This window comes from Protopterus annectens, chromosome 6.part0 (assembly GCF_019279795.1).
Source record: "Protopterus annectens isolate FY-2018-M chromosome 6.part0, PAN1.0, whole genome shotgun sequence".
In the NCBI taxonomy this organism is placed as follows: domain Eukaryota; kingdom Metazoa; phylum Chordata; order Ceratodontiformes; family Protopteridae; genus Protopterus; species Protopterus annectens.
The window spans coordinates 836,650,590-836,666,726 of NC_056737.1; the positions used below are offsets into that span (position 1 = coordinate 836,650,590).

A 16,137-nucleotide genomic window follows, 5' to 3' on the forward strand; every position below is an offset into this window, starting at 1 on the left:
TTCTATGGCTTCATTAAGTGGAAGAAATTTTAATGGTGACCAATTACATTGTTTGAGTTCAGTTTGGAAAAGTTCTGAGTTGAAGTGTTTTTTTGTGTGTATTGTTCTATAGGAGAGAGGGAAAGTTAGGTTGGTCTTATGTCTGATAATATAGGTTAGTGAATGGTCATTGAGGTCATCTGGGAGGGTACCTGCTTTATATGTTTGCTGAGGATTATTTGTAAGAATGCAGTCCAAGGTACTTTCTTTTTGTTGGTTCTATTAGTTCTGGTAGAGGAGTTAATTGTTTGTGAGAAGCCATAAAGGTTAATATGTGTGGTCGGGTGTATATTACTACAGGTCATCCAGTCTACATTGAAATCTCCTAGTACTATGGTTTCTTGTGGGAGATTGATTGAAAGCCAGTTAAGGATATTTTCAAGTGTAGTGATGTTATTACCTGGGGGAAGGTATATACAGATAATGTTTGTGGACTTGTGTGTTGATTTGAAGTTTAGTGATAAGTATTTCAGCACTATTGTTTGATGGTGGGTTAACATTTAGAGTAGTAACCTGAAGTTCTGCTACATCTACATGTACAGATACATCATGGCATGGCTTGTAGGCCCTGTGTTTTCTTGATGAGAAACCCCTGTGGTCTGTCCAGCTGCTGCAGGTGTCTGGTGAGGTATATGCAAAAAGGAGAATTTTACTTTATTAGTGTTAAGAGGTTTGAATACAGTGTTATATCATCCTCAGATCTGGATTCAACAGCCTGACTTATAAGGTGCATAACAGACTTCCATACAACTGTGGACACTTGGTGGTTGAAGTTCAGACTGCTATCTACGTGTGTTCCCAGGTCTTGTACCAATGAGTTTCAGCATAGGGGGAGTGTTGTCAATGCTGTAATCAGTGTGGAATTCCACTTTGCAGAAGGCCAAAATAATGACATTTTTGTGTTTATTTGCACACCATGCGGCTTTGGCACCAATCATTTGTCTGTGTTGGCCCCTCGTGTAGTACGTTATCATTGGTGGGCTCAATGATTGCATTCAATATGCAAGAATCAGCAAACTTAAGCCAAAGGCAGTACACTTTACCCTGGACTGTCAATAAATAGACTCCAAACTGTAAAAGGGGCAAGCACAAATCCTTGGGGTATGACAGTGACAGCTCTACTGGTAGATGTTGATTCACCAGCTTTCACAGTATGTGTTCTGTCAGTGAACTAATTGGTTAACTAACTAGTGACATAAGGGTTAATCCCCAGCTGGGAGAGTTTCTCAATGACACTAGAGTGAGGGACTATGTCCAAACCTTACGCCAGATCAAAACAGGCAGTATGCATGGCCTTATTTTCATCCAGTTCTATCACACAGGGTCAATGGGCTGTGATATCACAGATTGCATGTAGCACAACTCACAACATACACCTACCTGACACAGTTGGGTACTCTCTTCAATACACTCTCCACATGGAGTATGTTCCTGTAGAAGGGTATACATCAACATGCATCCATCTGAGAGGAGGGGGAGGGGGCAGCACTTGATGCATGCATACACAGACACATCCTGACTCTCCTCATCGGTGAGGTAGATCAAAATGTCATCATGGACCTTTTCAAAATGGACACTAGTAATATCCCAGCTGCGCGCAACACACGTGAGTTGTTAATGCTACATCAGTGTCTGTTACATCTGTTAGATGTTCTCAAACAGGTCATAGTGCTGTCATCATGCATGTCCTCAAACATCTTGTGGAACTTGACTAGGCCAAGGCATTTGACAAATCCACACAGATATTCACTCTGCACTGTCGGATGTGGTCAAACACTTACATCACCAACTGGGTAACCAATGGATCACATACGTGGGATCTAAAGAAGTTGAAATATTTGGAGTGACCCATATCTCTGGTCCAGTGATCATGTCCGCACATCCCGGCTGTCTGCTAGGCCCTTTTCTGTCTATTAAAGTCACAGAATGACAAACATACTATGTCCAAACAGCTGTTTTGGAGGAGTACAGATTGTGGGCAGTCATTCACTCCAACTGTGATATTAGTATAATACAGACAGTATCAACACACATCAAAGATTGCTGCCACAGCCACTGCAACACAAGATGAAACAAAAACATGGGGGAATTTGTTACATTATGAAAACAAATGCACAATCCAAGGATAATATAAACATCACAAGGACAATGTAAAAATCACTACTACATACACACTCTCTAAAAAGTTACTCATACCAACCACAACTGCGACCCCTCTCCCACCTCTTCTAACACACATAACAAAAACTCCTTCAGTCTTAAACCAGTCGCCAATGCTTACATTAAACCACTCCTGCTCAAACTTAAACTTTGCTCTCCCTCTGGAGACAATCCAACTCCCATCGTCCTCAAACAAGCCACTGAATTCATAGCCTACCCATATATCCCTGTTAATCAATAGGTCCATACAAGAAGCCACAGTCCCAGACATGTGGAAATCTTTTCATACCATCCCACTGCATAAAGGTGGGATTTCTACTGTCCCATCTAATTACAAACCCATATCCATACTTTCTGTCAAAAATACTTGATAAATGCATCCATACCCAGCTACTGAATTTTCTTCTCCAAGAAAACCTGCTAATTCCCACTCAACATGGTTTCAGGCCTAACCACAGTACTGCCACTGCACTGTTATCTTTTACTCGCACTGTTGCCGAAGCCAGAGACAATAACCAATTGTATCCTGTCTTTTCCTTGACCTCTCTAAAGCTTTTGCTACCATCTCACACCCTCTACTTCTATCTACACTATCTGATCTCAGTCTCTCTGGGCCCACACTGGGTTGGTTCTCTAGTTCTCTCTCCAATAGGCAACAATCAGTCAGATGGCTTACCTCCTGCTTCCCTTTCCTTCCTATCAAATCTTGAGTCTCACGGGGCTCTGTCCTAGGCCCCCTTCTTTTCAATATTTTCACCAATGACCTCCATACCTCGTGCAAACAGTTCTCACTTATTCAATATCTCGAAGATTCTATACTTACCACAATCTCCAATGATATCTCACATCTACACACACACACACACAAATCTTTGTCCGTAGAAATGTGGCTCTTTTATAATCAACTTATCTTAACTCCTACAAAAACTAAACTTTTGCTATTCCTTCTACATACTCTCTCTCCTCACAAATCAACCTTCATCATCACATCCCTTGACAAGACCACCATTAAAGCAGAAACCCACACCAAACTCTTAGGTACCATTATTAATGATGAATTAAATTTTAACCTGCATCATCCAGCAAAATATCAAAAAACTAGGTCTATTATACAGAAATAAGAAATGTTTTACCTTCGATGCTAAACTCTCCCTGGCTCAAGCATTCCTCCTTCCCTTCCTTCTCTATACTGCCCCAATTTTTACTAACATCTAATCTATACTTTTATCCAAACTAGAACAAATTTACCACAAAATAGCTAGATTTGCTATTAATTCATCACATGCTTCTTACCACTGCCTTGCTCTCAGCACACTTAAATGGCTAGAATTCCCTCAACAACTCCTACTGTCACAATTTCACATCACACGTTCTATCCTATACAAACCTACATCCTGCCCCTCCCTCATCTCCTATTACACCCCCGGTCATCCTCTCCATACCTCCAACCAACATCTCCCTGATATCTACAAACCTAATGGAAAACTACTATACAAATACACTGTAGCCATAGCCTGGAACACACTCCCTTATTCATAAGAACCATCTCCCACCCAAGCACTTCAAAAAAGAACTTAAGCACCACCTACTCAACAAAAGGTCCTGCCTCTGCTATGACCCTACCCAACTCCTCCACACCCCCCCCTCCATATTTCCTCACATAAATTCTCAAATTCTCTGTCTCTGTTCTAAACACACTGTATGCTTTAACTTCTCAAGCTTCAATTACTATAATCCCTTGCAAATATGTATATATTAAGCGCTCCTTTAATTTCATCTTTTATTTATCATGCTCCACCTTAATGTTACTCTCACAATATATCCCATTATAACTCTGCTCTTTTTTTTTCTTCCTGATGTTTTCCTACCTACCTAACAAGACAAAAATATTTAATCACATCCTGTAATCTGTATTTTAATTACAACTTTGTGTTTTTCTGTATTCATTTATTTCTGTTTTGTATTCATAAATGTATCTGTAATCATTTACTACTTATTTGATTTGTTAACTTTGGAGCTTTCCTCCTCGGGTCTCTGCTGAAGATGGGCTTCTGGCTCAGGTGGACCAACCCGGTTAACAAATGTCAAACAAACAAATCACACCCTATAAGCAGACCACTTGGTATGTGTTCTGGAGAAGATGGTATGTGGAACGTCTACCAGCATGTGGCCAACTACTGAGTATGTGCAGGACATCCCCATCAAAGGCCAGAAAACCTCCACAGTTCACAGCTTTCATCACACCAGTAACGGAGTACAATGCACCCTTCTTCATGTACCTACATACACATCTTCTAGGGATGTCTAACTGAAGTGTACCACGTTTGGTACAGTGAGCTGTCACAAATCTTATCTGCCATACCTAGGTATTCATTTTGTTGCATAATCATTACTGTCTAATGGTGCAGAACATCCACAAGGTGTTGCACTGAATGCATGTATGATACCTGTTCCAGTGATGCACATAGTATATCCATAATTGACAACATTGATGGCATGGGTTACATTCCTGACAGTGTGGATTGTGATTTTATATATATATATATATATATATATATATATATATATATATATATACACACACACATATATTTACAATTAAAATCTGGAATGGCTATGTGAACATGGATTACGAAAGGCAGTTTTCAAAGTTATCATAACGGTGATTTGAGATGTGCCGAACCTGCCACAGCAAATGCTATGTGCATTTGCTACTGTGAGATCGACATTTCGATTGTAGTAGAGTGGGGATCAGGAACTTTGCCTTTTTCCGCATAGGAGTGTGATCTCAGAGTTGTAATATGTAAATAACAGGAGGTGTGGGGGGTGCAGCGGGGCTTGCCCCCCCCCCTACAAAACTAGAGTAGACAGTCAGCGGTAGTCAAGGCACGTTTCGATAATGCAGACAATGCAGAGATCGAACAGTGTTTTGAAGGTGTCACACTTGTGACTGATGTAATTTTCGTTGTCATAAGTCATCACTCATGGAATCGTTGCTGACATTTTGATAGTAAGCATGTGTGTGTGTGTGTGTGTGTGTGTGTGTGTGTGTGTGTGTGTGTGTGTGTGTGTGTGTGTGTGTATACACATATATATATTTACATATCTATGGCCATGCACACCAGTCAGCTAGCCTGTACTGATCATATCACATACAGGTACAAGCAGTTCCCCTCCTAACACCTCCTGCAGATGTTACAGTGTTAAGATGTGTGGTCATGCAGAACCATCAGAACCAACTATGATAATTGAGAATCACATATGTTGTGTCAGAGACATGGGATTAATGGTGGTATTACTCTGAGATTGTCCATGATTGCGTGTGCTTCTTCTGCTGTTGTCCATGAGCCTGTAACTCTGTTGCACCTGTTGGACAACCTTGCTGACCTTACACTCATTCAGGCAATTGTTGGACAACCCTGATGACCTTGCACTCATTCAGGCAAATCAGTTTGCACAGCTTCACAATATGTACCCAACCCAGATTGTATAGAACATCCCTGAAAGATTTCCTGTGCACTGTTCACATCAGGATGCTTATCTCATAAAGAGACCTTCTCCACGGTTATGGCACCTTGTTCAACAGTCACATAACATACCTTTTCACTATGCGGTCCATACTGTACCACGTTGATATGTGATTAGTGTTCCTGCTACAACTGTCTTCCATTTACATGCCCTTGTCTGCTGTACATTACACTATTTCACCTATCCTTTCCCCCCCGTGTTCATTCTTACAATTCATCTGTGTGTTCCTATTCAATAAATACACTTCCCCTGTTTATTTTAAATGTCAGTCCAAATACCCTTACAGATCACTTACATTACTTCTATACAGAATGCCTGGAATGCGATTTCACAATACTCTGCACTTTAATACATTGTCCTGTACTGTGTTTAACCATATACATTACTATATGATAAACCTGGTAATCACAGTAGCATTCTGCAGAATCCCACTAAGCTGGTTTGCTTTATGGTAAACAAGTTTTCTATTTGTATTGCTTTACATCGTTTCCTGACTGGCAACACTGTTGCCAGCCATGAAACTGCACTTGTTTACATTTAACAAGGTGCACGGCATAAATATGTAATCACCGTTGCTACTCACCTCGCACACAGGTAAACTCCGTGTAGGCTGTTGAATCCCACAGACCAAGTATTTTTCTTTGTTACGCAGATTTAAAACACAACATAATTAGTAAGACTACAAGCAGAGAAATTACTCAGCATTGAAATATAATAGCATTTTACTTGGTTTTGATGTTTTGTCAAAAAAAAAAGGTTCTGTCTTTTTCACAAACAAATGTAAATAAAAACAAACACAACAAACTTGTGTTCTGTGACAGAAGGATAAAGCCCCAACTACTACTTATTTGACCCAATACATTTCTCTGCTTTTGACAGATCAATGTGAATAACTTTAAAGCCACACAAAACAAGTTTCAGTTCCCTTTCATAAAGGGATAAAATCATGACTATGTTACACAACCAGTTATTGATTAGTGAGCTGGACTCTGGAGAAGCAGGATAATGAAGGATAGGAATGAGTAGCTAATACCATCTTGCCAATTATGAATGACAAGGGGAGACTGTTCAGCCACATTGCTGATACCTACAGGAGAGAAAGATGCATATCCTGAAGTAGTGCATGGGGAGGATTCTGCAAAAGATGACAGTGAGGAAGACCGGTTCAAATTGAGAATAACTCTTAATATTGATCAAAAGAAGATATTGTAAGAAGAGGTGAAGAACAATGACGGGGGTGGAAATTACAGTAGGTAGTAGTGTCAGGTGTAGAAAAATTAGAAAGATAAAAAATACTTGCAAGAAATACAGATACAAAAAAAGGCAAAGGCTAATTTCTCATTACTTGCCAGGTGCTTACCTTACAGACATGAGCTGCAGGGTTTGATTCTCACAGGGGGTAACTGGCTAGCCTTAAAATGTCCCTCAAGGACAGATGGCCCAGTACTAATCTATGAACCCATGAACTGTAAATAATATATGGAATAATGAACACTGCATTGAATTTTACGTTTAATAAAACAATAAAAGGCATATGTTTGGTTTACAATGTGCAAAAAGAACAATTCCAGCTGCAGTGTGAAAGACAGGTAGGGTGGTGTGAAGATAGGGAAGGCTGCCAGCCTAGCCAGATAAAATTTTGGAGATAATTCTGTCATGTGTAAATAATAATGTAAACTACAGGCTTGTTGTCTTAAATGGTAAAAATAGTGTTACGTGTGGAACTGGAAAAAAAATGCAACAAAAGTGCACTCTACTGACCAAGTAAAGCATGCTGTGATCCTTTGATGTAAACATGGCTCCAGCCAGTCTAGATGAAGGAATTCTTGCTATTGTTTTAAGGCCAGAGTTAAGGGCCAGAATTTGCATGCATAAATGTCCTTTATTGCTCTGGTTTCTTCCCAGTGGTGAATAATGCAAATGTAGTTTATGTTAGCCAGGGAATACAGGGAAGTGTGAAGAATGATATAACGTAACCCAGGGAAGTGTGAAGAATGATGTAATGTGAACCAGGAATGTGATTTTTAAAAATAGAGAAAATCAGAGAGCATTAAGCATTTTTGTCTTTACCATCCAACTCATCAGCACTGTCTTGCTCTATATGTAAGTTTATCTTAGACTTCTGTTTTCTATTAGTCTAACCTTTCTAGTTTCTAGTTTCTAGCTATTTCTAAGCATTTTGCTGTGATGTCAGAATTGTACTACTGAATTATTTTAAGTATTTCTCTGTGATCTCGGAACTCTTGCCTAGCACTGTGTAGTAGAAATTATTGTCTTGTGTTTTGGCTATTTGTCATTAAATATTTTTTAAACCCTTTCAACTGTGGCTGTTTTTGTAGAGATAATTTAAGCTCTTTAGAATACGTGCATGCCTTTGGAAAAATTGTACAAAGACACTTCAATAGCTTTAGCCCTGGACTATACTACCAATTGGATAATAATATTGCACAGTAATAATTGGACACCCTTTTAAGGGCCTTTGAGTAGCTGATAAATATTGGTGGGTGGTGGCAGCTGGTACTACTGTATAGTCTGGGGAAAAAGGGGGCACAGCTGGAGAACCTGTGCCAGCCTTCCCAGGAGTGTCTGTGTGGTTGCATAAACTCTTCACAATGTGTGTATGCGTCATTTACTTGGGCAGGGACATGAAGCATTAGTTGGACAGAAAGGGTGTTGGAGGTTTTAGCTTGCCCACTAGGCTGAGATCTGGACCCTATAGCTGTGCCAGTGGGGAGTCTTATTGAGGACCTGGAGAGCAAGGGAGCGGGCAGCCCCAGACTGACTGATCTCTGTGTACTCTTAAGAGAAATTGAACTTTACTGTGTGTATTTGTTATCCTTTCCTCCTATATGAGACTCCCTCTCTGGTGTTAGTGGTGAGGATTGAGGCTCCTTGATTGCTGGGCCAGGGCACGGGCATCACATATTAATTGTTTGGCAGTGGTGGGATATCCACACCACATATTAATTGGTTGGCAGATACTAACTGGCTTGTAGTGGTGTGGGTAGAGTGAATCCCTGTAGCTTGTGTACAGTGAGCTCTGAAGGTGTTTTGTGCTCTACATCAGCCACACAGTGAATACTCAGAGTTCAGATCACAACTGTTTTATTTCTTTTATTAGCTTAGTCAGGGTGAGCAGGCAGCATGTCAGCAGAGGAATATGGAAAGCTGACAAGGAGGCAGCTGGCAGAGATGTGCCAGGATAAGGGACTGGTGCATGGAAACCTGACTAAGGCAGAACTGATTGCAGCCTTGGTTACAACTGCATCAAATAGCAACCAGGAGGAGAATCAGACTGGCAGTGGAGATGCAATCCCCTCGGATAATGGACAGCTCAACCTTTCTGCAGAGGACTTAAAAATCCATCTGGAGCTAAAGAAACTTGAGTTGGAGGCCAGGCATTTGGACATAGAAGCAGCTGAGAGACTGAGGAGTCTACAGCCTGAGGAGAATGAGAAACTGCTACACCTTGCAGCCGAGGAAAAGGAGAGGCAGAGGAAGCATGAGAGAGAAATGCTGACTCTTCACCAGTCATGGAAGTAATGGGAAAGGGAGCAACTGGACCCCAGAAGCACAAAAGGTCAGTAAATTTCTTCCGCAGTTTAAAGAGGGGGATAATTTTGATAGTTACATTCATATGTTTGAGAGGGTATACAAACAGTATGGGGTTGACCAGCGGCTCTGGGTATGGTTTCTGACCCCCTTACTCCATAGTAAAGTTGTAACTGTTTTGTCAAAAATGTCTGATGTTGCATGTTTTGATTATACTGCTGTTAAAAATCCCTTGTTAGAATTGTTTAAGCTAACACCTGAAATGTATAGGAAAAAGTTTTGTGAACATAGACGCAAAACAGATGAAAGTGTGTGTGAATATGTTGCTGAACAGAGCACTTATTTCCATAGGTGGAAGAGTGGATGTCTCATCACCACTTTGAAGGGCTGGCAGACCTCTTGGTGTGGGAACAACCCTTAGCACTTTTCCTGAGGGCATGATGATCTGGTTAGCTGATAGGCAATGTGCTACTTCAGATGAGTTGGGGAAGAAGGGAGACCTATACCTGGCAAGCAGGGCAGCCCTGCACAGGAAGGAGACCCCCAGTATTGCTCATGAGTCCAAAGGAACCCATGGTAGGCAGCACAGACTGCCCCAACAGAATCTGACAGTAGCATGGGAAGCCACTAGTTCAGGTGCATGTTCAGGAGCTAGGGTTAAATGTTTTGAATGCAACCAATGGGGCCATGTGGCATACAGGTGTCCACAGAGGAAAGGTGGGGAACAAAAGCTGAGGGAGCCAGTAAATGGGAAAGACAAAATGCCAACAGTAGGTTGTCTTGAGACAAGGGTACAAAACTACCATCCTGCAGATGGTTTGATAGGGAAGGATTTGGACGAGGCAGTACCATGCGTTTGTGCAGTCACACGCAGTCAGGCTAGGAGACAAGCATGTGGGTCTGGTAGCCTGGGAGAGACCCAGACAGACTGGATGCTTGCAGCCAGGACTGTTGAGGTGGTTACTTCAGGGAGGGAGCTACCCGGTAGCAGTGAGACTGAAGAGGAGCCACAGCTGCTTGTGGGTGCTGATGGTCCCTTGGACACAGTGACTGCAAGGGTAGAGGTGAGTAGTAGTACCCAGGCGGACAGTGAGGTACCACTGTCAGAGGATGCCAGACTTCTTGCTGAAGGGGAGCTGGGAAGGGTTACAAGGAGAGAGTTGAGACAGGCTCAGCTCTCAGACCCTACATTGCAAGGCCTGAAGCAGGTAGCTAGGAAGGCACCTGATTCTCAAGGAAAGGGGGAATCTGTATACTGGGACAAAAGGTTACTATACAGAGAGTGGACCCCTGATGGAGGGCAAGAAGGTGAGAGAGTACAGCAGTTGGTAGTGCCTAGAGCCTACCATCTGGTGCTTCTAGCCATAGCCCATGATATTCCCTTTGCAGGTCATATGGGCATAAAACGTACAAAGAGGCATATTATGCAGAACTTCTACTGGCCTGGAATTTCCAGAGATGTAACAGGGTACTGCAGGACCTGTGAGCAGTGCCAAAAGGTAGGCAAGGCAGGAGACAAGGTGAGAGCTCCTTTGATGCCTTTGCCTGTGATTGAGGAGCCATTTCAGAGGACCTGTGAGCAGTGCCAAAAGGTAGGCAAGGCAGGAGACTAGGTGAGAGCTGCTTTGATGCCTTTGCCTGTGATTGATGAGCCATTTCAGCGGGTAGCTATGGATATTGTGGGTCCTCTGAGTACCACAAGTTCCACAGGGAAAATTATATCCTAGTGGTAGTGGATTATGCTACACGATACCCTGACACAATGGCTTTGTCCTCCATTGAGGCAGAGAAGGTGGCAAATGCACTGTTAGAGATTTTCAGCAGGGTAGGTTTCCCAAAAGAATTACTGACTGACAGAGGTGCCAATTTCATGTCAGACCTGCTGGCTTGTCTGTGGAAGTCCTGTGTGATGAAGCACATGAACACCCCCTACCATCCCCAGACTAATGGTCTTGTTGAGAGGTTAAACTCTACAATCAAGTCCATGCTATGGGAATTTGCAGATCAGTTTAAGAGTGACTGGAACAAATATTTGCCCCATCTGTTTTCTTAGAGATTCCCCAGGAATCCACAGGTTTTTCACCCTTTGAGTTGTTGTATGGACATAGGGTGAGGGGCCCTCTAGATTTAACTCGAGATGAGTGGGAAGGTGAGTGAGAGTCTCACAAGGAGTCTGTTGTGGCATATGTCCTGAATCTCATGACAAGGCTCAGGGAACTCATGGGCTTGGCCCAGGAGAACCTGGCAAAAGCCCAACAAAAGAAAAAGGTGTGGTATAACAGGAATGCTCAAGCTAGAGAGTATGCTGTGGGGTAGAGAGTATGCTGTGGGGCCACAGGTAATGGTTCTCATTCCTGTTAGACACAACAAGCTGCAAGCAACTTGGGAGGGACCCTACAAGGTGGTAAGAAAGGTTAAAGGATGTTAAGTACATAGTGGAACTGCTAGGCAGAAGGCAGGGGCACAGATTGTACCATGTTAACATGATGAAACCTTACTATGATAGGGAAGCCCTTGTGCTGAGCATTTGCAGTGGATAGCAGGAATCGTCTGAGGGAGATCTGGTGACTGATGATCTTAGTGAAGCTCGGGTTGACACCTCATTGGAAGGGGTTTTAATGTCCCAACAGCTATATCCAAGCCAGGCTCGAGAAATCTGAGCGGTGTTGCAGGAATTTAGGGACATGTTCACTGGGAAATCAGGGTGCACCCACCTGGGGCAGCACCAGGTGGATACCGGACCCCAAAGGCCTATTAGGCAGGCCCCTTATAGAGTGCCTGAGAGAGTCAAACACACTCTGAAGGAGAAGGTACAGGAAATGCTGGAACTAGGGGTAATTCAAGAGTCCAACAGTCCCTGGGCCTCCCCAGTGGTGCTGATGCCAAAGAAGGTTGGCAGCTCCAGGTTCTGTCTGGACTACAGGAAATTAGTCACACAGAGTCAAATGCTTATCCCATGCCTAGGACAGATGAGACCCTACAGCAGCTGGGTGGGGCTAAGTATCTTACAACCATTGATCTTACCAAGGGTTACTGGCAGGTGCCCTTGACACCCAGTGCTAGAGAGAAATCAGCCTTTGTCACTCCTTTTGGCTTGTATGAGTTCACAATGATGCCCTTTGGGATGAAGAATGCCCCAGCAACTTTCCACAGGCTGGTAGATCATAGCCTAGCAGGAGCAGGCAGGTTTCCCCTTGCTTACCTAGATGATATTGCCATCTACAGCCATTCCTGGCCAGACCACCTTCAGCATTTCAGGGAGGTGCTGGGCAGACTACAGATGGCAGGGTTGACCATTAAGCCAAGCAAATGTCAGGTAGGTATGGCAGAGGTATCCTACCTAGGACAGAGTGGGAAGTGGTAAGATAAGGCCAGAACCTGCCAAAGTGGGAGCCATTCAGGCATGGTCTGCACCTGTTACTAAAAAGCAGGCGTGGGCATTTTCAGGGACAGCAGGGTACTACAGAAAGTTTGTCCCCAGTTATAGTACCATAGCTGCTTCTCTCACAGACCTGAAAAGGAAGAACAGGCCAGATAAGGTAGTGTAGACCCCAGCATGTGAGCAGGCATTCCAGAAGCTTAAAGAAGCATTGGGAGGACCCCCTGTGTTAGCCAGTCTAGATTACAGCAAAGAATTTGTTGTGCAGATGGATGCTTCGAACCATGGTGTGGGGGCTGTACTTAGCAGATTTCTTCCGAAGGGGAAGAGCACCCAGTGGTTTATCTCAGTCGAAGGCTCCAACCCAGGGAGGAATGCTATGCAGTTGTAGAAAAGGAATGTCTACCATAGTGTGAGCACTGCAAAAACTTCAGCCTTATCAGTATGGAAGGAAATTCACTGTTATGACAGATCACAACCCCCAACATGGTTAAACAGAGCCAGCCAGCAAAATGCCAAGTTGCTAAGATGGAGCCTGGGGTTGCAAGCATATATGTCCGTGCAACACCGCAGTGGGATTAGCAATGCCAATGCAGATGGGCTCTCAAGACAGGGATTGGGGTAAGGTATACTCGGATAGACTTAACTCCCTCAAGCAGCATTTCTCAAGGGTCACTTGAAAAACTAGCATGAGTTCTCCAGGGGGGAGATATGTGAAGATAGGCCAGCCTAGCCAGATAGAATTTTGGAGACAATTCTGTCATCTGTAAATGCCGCGCAGTGCCTGAAGCAGAAGCAGCTTGCAAGTGCCGGTCAGCCGATTCCTGAGATTTTCGTGTTCGTGTTTCAGACCCAAAGTCTTCAATAAAGCTAAGTACCTCGTTGGGGAAACTTTTTTCTTGCTCCAGACTGATGTCAGAAAAAGTTAATAACTGCATTTCTTGTGGAAAGCAAATACCTCATAAGGACTTTCATTCTTACTGCATTCCTTGCCTAGGCCTTGATCACAACATTTCTGGTTGTCGGTTTTGTGCTAGATTTAACCAACGCACTATTAAGCGCCGGTATGATTTTGCTTTAAACTATTTTGGACGCCGGTTTAATTATCCAGAAATGTCGTTATATAGCCATCAGACTACTGGAGTTCACAAAAAAACGCAAAGAAAAGGAGAGAGATAAACAACTGAGGTCCAAAACCGATGAAGCTTCTCCTAAGCCAGTCGCCGGTTCTCAGTGAGACGCTTTCTCAGCCCCTGATGCCCGCTACTTTAGAGTCGCAGGCCGCTACCAACTCCCACGTGGAGTCAGCTATGCCACTGGAAACTCAAGGTATTAGAGCCTCTGACACTATTCCCTCAGATGGGTCCGGAGCCGCTGAGCAGGCACCGGCTTCTGAGGGTGTATTCAGACCTAAACATGTTTACATTAAACCGACTTCAGCTTCAAAGGCAAAGACTAAAGCACCTTCTAAAGCAAAGAAACAGACTCAAGAGCCATGTGGCCAGGCCTCTATGCCCAAAAACAGATGCTCAAAATGGCCAAAGACTTGATTACCTTGACAGGGGTTCCCATCCCCCTCCTGAAAAGAGGCCTAGGCAAGAGACTGACTATGAATCTTCAGATCAGGTTTCTATTTCTTCTGATTCCTCTTCTGATCAGGAATATTCTCTTCCCCACTATGAGGATTCTGATGCTGAAGAATCTATACCTTCAGCTTCTCCTCCTCCAGAGGACTATTCTTTTGGGGAAACCTTGCTTACCATGAGGGAGCATTTCCACTGGGAGAGCCAAGATTTTTCATAATCTAAAAAGATGCTCAGGGATTTCCTTTTACTACCTCAACACAGGCCTCTAGCCATTCCACCTGTGTTAGACAGTGTAGATGATGTGTTTTCGGAGTCCAGTCTGACCCCTGACTCCTTACTTCCAGCTCCTGTTAAGCCTGACAGATATTACAGGGTTCCTGACTCTCATAAATTCCTTTTTAAAATCCCTGCTGCAGACCCAGAAACTATTTCACAGGGTCCCAAAGGAGTTAAAGCTTCCGCTGCAAAAAAACCCTACCCCCTCTGACAGGGATTCTAGGGCACTGGACAGATGGGGAAAAAAGGTTTACACATCTGCTGCCTTGGCTATAAGGGCCTTAAACTGTCAGTTTGATATGCTCAAATATCAGCAACATGTCATGGCATTGCTTAAACAGAAAATGTTGTTAAACTCTGAATGTGCAGAAAACAAGGAAATGTAGGATTTATTGCATGCAGCTGAACAAGTTGGAAAGCATACGTTGCAATGTGGTTTTGATTCTTTGGAGGCCTCCTGCAGGGCCGCAGTTACGGGTTCTGTAATTAGAAGGCATGCTTGGTTAAAGGAACAAAATCTGCGTGCTCATGTCAAAGTTAAATTATTAGATGCACCTTTACAGCATGATACTTTGGTGTTAAGGCAGAAGAAGTGTTAAAGAAAATGGAGGACAAAGCTAAATCTATGCAAACTGTCAAAGATTTTTTTACAAGTACAGCCACCTAGGTTTAGTAGACACCGGCCTACAAAGAATTGGTCCTTTCCTGTGTCAGACAGACCTCAAAGGGGCAGATCCAGACGCCCTAGAGGCAGATCCCAGGCGCAAGGTTCATACAGGTCAAAGCAATGGGGTGCTTCTACCTCCAAAGTTGGAGAAGACAAATCACAACCATACAGGAAACAGTCCCAATGACTTCCCCCTGACTGCACCAAGCACTGTCCTGGCAGCACCCTTAGGGGCAAAATTAGCACTTTTTTCTCAAAATTGGCACATTATAACCCAGGACAAGTGGGTTCTAAATATAGTGTCACAAGGCTACAAGTTCCATTTCCATACCCTGCCAAAGGCAAACGGCTGGCCAGATCTGCCAAAAAATCAATAGGCAGAGGCGCAAAACCAAGTCTCATTCCTCATGGACATGGGGGCCATTCAACAAGTACCAGAGCAAGAGCAGGGACAAGGATTTTACTCAAGACTGTTCTTGGTACCCAGAAAGGACAAGGCCTGGAGACCAATACTGGACCTGTCTATTCTGAACACATTCCTGGTTATACCAAAATTCAAAATGTTGACTTTGCAGCAGCTTCTGCCTATGCTGGGCAAGAATGCTTGTCTTGTGACTTTAGAACTAAAAGAGGTATACCTGCATGTCCCAATCAGACAATCATGCAGAAGATACCTCAGATTCAAGGCTGGCTCAATGCATTGCCAATTCCCTGCACTGCCCTTTGGCTTATCTACTGCGCCCATGGTCTTTACAAAGTGCCTGGCACCAGTAATTGCATTCTGCAGACAAAGAAGAATACAAATATATCCTTACTTGGACGACTGTCTAATTCAGGCAGAGAACAAGGACATTCTTCTACAGCATCTGGCGTTTGTGAAAAGTCTTCTAACATGCCTAGGGTACACAGTCAACGAAAAGAAATCAAAACTAGTACCCTCTCAAGAGATA

General features: G+C 43.3%; 1 protein-coding gene across 1 annotated transcript in view; it reads right to left on the minus strand.

The window, feature by feature from the left end:
* Window positions 1-16,137, minus strand: part of TRMT61A (tRNA methyltransferase 61A) — a 703,477-nt gene that overhangs the window by 188,766 nt on the left and 498,574 nt on the right. The window lies entirely within an intron of this gene.